This window comes from Enhydra lutris, unplaced genomic scaffold (genome assembly GCF_002288905.1).
Source record: "Enhydra lutris kenyoni isolate GAN:26980312 unplaced genomic scaffold, ASM228890v2 scaffoldscaffold702, whole genome shotgun sequence".
Classification (NCBI taxonomy): domain Eukaryota; kingdom Metazoa; phylum Chordata; class Mammalia; order Carnivora; family Mustelidae; genus Enhydra; species Enhydra lutris.
This window is the reverse complement of record NW_019154786.1, coordinates 809-5547: the sequence shown is the minus strand read 5'-3', so window position 1 is coordinate 5547 and position 4739 is coordinate 809. Positions and strand designations below refer to the sequence as shown.

At 39.6% G+C, this 4739-nt stretch overlaps 1 pseudogene; it reads left to right on the top strand.

Moving 5' to 3' along the window:
• Positions 1-3674, top strand: part of LOC111140367 — a 4550-nt pseudogene extending 876 nt beyond the window's left edge.
• Positions 3675-4739: the final 1065 nt, after the last annotated feature.

The following is a 4739-nucleotide window of genomic DNA, read 5'->3' as shown; positions in this document are numbered from 1 at the left end:
GGCTGTTTTCTACATGCATTTTGTTAAGTGTTAAAATCTCTCCCGATTTTTCTGTCCCCTAGCAGACGCTCTCTGGTAAAACCACAGAATATGTTTGAATAAAATACCGCTGTACTCCTCAGTATCAAATCATCACTCTCTCCAGAACGTCCTCAGGTCTCCTTCCTCTCCTGGTCCTCCTTACCTTCCTCAGGCCGGGGGACTTGGGGAAGTGCCTGCTTCCTAAGGATTGTGAGGTTTGTGCACATTTTACTGCCTTTCAGGAGATTTTGGAATATGTCTTTTACTGTCTGGTGTAGCAATCAGCAAATGCTTTCTGGGGTCCCCTATCCTCTCCAATTTTATGATTCCAGCTCATGTGCCTACTAAAATTTTCGTTAGTTTTATTTTCCTTCTGCAGCCCAGCCTTTGCTGACAACAGGGAAATGACAACTGCTTGTTATTCGTTCTTTCCCAAAGTCTGCCATCCTTGAAGTTTTAGCTCATTCAGTATTGCTGTTTCCACCTGCATCTCATGCCTTCAAACACGTAACTTTTCATGGTTTATTCTACTTTTCCTAGTAGTGAAGGTCTGCCATGAATAACTCTCTCACCCAGGAACATACATTTCTATTCTAATTATTTTCAAAAAAAGCTAAATTTTAAATCAAAACACAATCTGCATTTTGATTACAATATTAAGTTTCCACATTTTTCCAGTGATTTGTAGCTATGATTTCTTTTTACAGATTTATATTATTAGAGAGAGAGAAAGTGTGTGCACCAGCAGGAGGAGGGGCAGAGGGAGAGGGAGAGACAGAATCATGAAGCAGACTCCATGCTGAGCACAGAGGCCCAGGCAGGGCTCCATCCCAGGACACTGAGACTATGACCTGAGCCAAAATCAAGAGTCAGATGCTCTACCAACTGAACCACCCAGGTGTCCCCGTAGCTATGAATTTTTTTTTAATAACTAAGAAAATTCTCCCTCATTAAATATTTCTGAGGTTATGCTTAATTTTGACTGTTCCTTATTAAAATGGGTCTCTTATGCCTTATCTCCTTGGCCTCCCATGTTTCTCTCACATTTCAGAACTTCTGTCCTGGGCACAGGCAGGAGGAGTGTTTGAGAGTGTCATAGCCAACTCCTCCTGATTGTGATTTCAACGCCATTGCCCTACCACACCCCTTGGGGTCTTTTCAGCCTGAACTTCTGGTTTTATAAGTAAATTATTATTACATTCTTATGACCTGTGAACCACAAAAGCATAGCTGCTAGCTGCTTTCATTTTCTTAGAAATACATAGAAATTTTAAAATGTGAAAAGAACTCCCAAATTTATTGAGTTTTCTGTTTGTATTATTTTACTAGAGTAAGTTCAATGCACCATGGGTAACAGCTTGGAAAAGTTACATATTGAGGGTAGCAAGTTATATGCATGCTCATGGCTATACATGAGAAAGCAGATTGCACAAAATGCATACTGAAATGTAAAGAAAATAATTTTTTAAAATTAATAATAACATTTTTGAAAAGTTGGTTATTCAGCACTAATGTGCCTTAGAATCATCAGTCCATTCATTCATGCAATTAGTCATTGAATGCTTTATTCAGAACCTCACTTGATACTGTACTGTTCAGAGGACCCAATTAATGGAGATTATAGTTGGTGGAAAAAGTGATTAGCAGCCATTTATTAATGAATTTTGAAAATAGCATAGAGAGCTCTCTGAACTAGTTAAAGAATCCAAAATTGGGGAGCAGCAGGGTAACTAAGTCGGTTGTGTCTGACCCTTGATCTCAGCTCAGGTCTTGACCTCAGGGTGGTGAGTTCAAACCCCATCTTGGGCTCCACTGAGTGTGGAGTCTGCTTAAAGGAAAAAAAAAAAGAATTAAAAATTGGACTATCTGAGTCAGGGAAAAAAAGAGGATATTAAAAATGTAATATGAGCAGCTCACATCTCGAATTATTTCTATTAAAGACTAGTGAAAATAAGCCAAAAACAGTTTATCTATTTAATGTATCATAGACATCGATTAACAAACAACTGCTCGGTGAAAAGCAAATATAAATAACGAGAAGGGGATCAATAATGCCAATATCTTCTCTATACTCACATATTTTTCTTGCTATGAAGTACAGAAAAAATGTCTGATTTACTGCAAGAAGGACTGTAAACCTTGAGCAAAGGGGCGCACGACGTCTCTCGTGCTCGTCGCTTGAACCTCGGCAGGTGCGAGGCCGCCTGCGCGCCGGGGACGGTCCCGCTGGAACGAGCGCACGGTCGCAGGGCGCGAGGGAGCCGAGTGGAGTCTCCGCCGCCGCAAGCGCGCAGGAGGCGGGCTGTGTCCCCACGGACTAGTTCCCCGACCCTCCGTGCTCTCCTGTGACACCAGCACCCCTACCGGCCGCTGCTCCTGGACCAGAACCACCTGCGGACCTGGCCCCTGCGCGGGGCGGGTGACGGGGCGGTCCCACCCCCGGCAGTCTCTCCCCACCGACAAGAAAGACGTACTGAGGTCAGGACACGAATGTGGACTCGGGAAAACCTACCAAGTGGGATCTGGAATCCGAAGAGGGGGTCCAAGTTTCAGTCCTGCGGGTCCTGACGCTGGTACCTTGGCCCCGGTGGAGTCTGGGACCGGTAAACTGTTTTATGGCAAACACTGAAACGTGCGCCCCGTTCAGTCCCAGGTGGGGACCTGGTCCCATCCGTCTGATTCGGCTTTTTGCTAAAAGATCAAGAACTCTGAAGTAATATGGAATTTCCTCGTCTATAATTTTTAAAACTTTGTTTCTGATTTTAAAAGTTCTTCATGGTTATAGGAAAATATTTGGGAAGTACGAAATGATTTAGGCAGAAACACATGCCCTTCAAAACCCCAACTCCAGTAAATGAGGAGTTAAAGTCTAAGTACTTTAACTTCCAAAATGCTTCAAGTTCATCTCTTTACCATGTCAGCACAGCTTTCTATATTGGACATATTTGTAATTAACACCATCAAAGTCTGAATGTGACGGCATTGAGAAGTGGGAATGGGGATTCACTTTTGTTCAGGCAAGCCTCTGTGCTAGCTGAAGGAACTAGCATCACAGAATCACAGATAAATTTCCATGGTAAAAAGCTGAAACTGGGACCTGCAATCAGGAAACAAAATTTACGTGCTTATCATGTGCAGCCTCGTCCTTTGGTTTTTAATCCTCCACCTCCACCACGGCTTCGGAGTGTATGGAGTAATCCAAACACTGAAACTTATATGCAGCCTCCAACCATGATGAATCCTATAACTCAGTATGTTCAGGCCTATCCTCCTTATCCAAGTTCACCTGTTCAGGTCATCACTGGATATCAGCTGCCTGTATATCATTATCAGATGCCACCACAGTGGCCTGCTGGAGAACAAAGGAGTTATGTTATACCCCCGGCTTATACTGCTGTTAACTACCACTGTAATGAAGTCAATCCAGGAGCTGAAGTTTTGCAAAATGAATGTTCAGCTCATGAAGCTACTCCATCCTCAGGAAATGGCCCACAAAAGAAATCTGTGGACAGAAGCATATACAAACTGTGGTATCTTGTCTATTTAACCCAGAGAACAGACTGAGAAACTCTCTTGTTACTCAGGACGACTACTTCAAGGATAAAAGAGTACATCACTTTAGAAGAAGTCGAGCAGTGCTTAAATCTGTTTGATCCTCTCTGCTAACTTTCTAGTCTCGTGGAAAGTTGCTGGTTTTGAATATTAAGAAGAGACTGAAAGTTTTCACTATTATAGAAGTTTAATTCTGAATTTTGATAACTCACACTCAGACTTTCTTACATAAGTTGTGGTAGATTGCCTAGTTTTATTTTACATTGAAACTGTTCATTAGATATTTATTTAGAAACTGGTTCTGTGTTCAATATATAGTTGAAAGTAAAAAATAATTGAGACTGAAATGAATAACTTTATCTATAAGGATTTTTTTTAATTGAAACTGATATTTTAAGAGTTTAAAAGCAATTGCTGATTTTCTGAAAATTAGAAAACCTATTTTGAAAGGTCAGAATTTTGATAGTTTGAATTCAAGCATTTCACTTCTCCAACAAGTACTTGTGAACAGTACAATATTTACAGTATTGTTCTTTACACTTATGATTTGTCTCGAAATTTACCACAAAAGCAGAGTTTTTAAAACTGTATTTTTAATCAGTGGAACTCAATATATAGTTAGCTTTATTGAAGTCTTCCTTGTCTAAACCCAGTAAAAGAGAGTCTAAACAAACAGTCCAATCAGTGGGTCTTAAGTTTATTAGTTCAAAGTACTTGTTTTTTATCTAGAATCCACACATAGATATCTTATTTGATTGGGATGCTAATTAGGATAACTAAAATTCTGGGCATAATTTTTTTAAAAATCCAAAACAAACAAAACTTTACTAGGTACATACGCTGCTTCTCAGTGAGTTACCATTCTCCTTTTTTCTTTCATTTTTTTCCCCTTGAAATGCTAAACTCAATGGCTGTATCTTAAATTGTGCAAAATACTGCTATTAAAGAATGCTGAAACTTTTTTTTATGTCACTTAAAAGGTTAATCAGAGTATCTGAAAGGAATTGTTTTTATAAAAACATTGAAATATTAGTTATTTGTTAAAGAGCAAATAGATTTTATTTTTGCCTGTTAACCTATTATAGTTCCCTTTTTAAAGTAAAATATGTTTAAAAGAGTCAGAGTGGTTGTGTTTCAAAACCACTAAAGTATTAAGTGTATCTCTA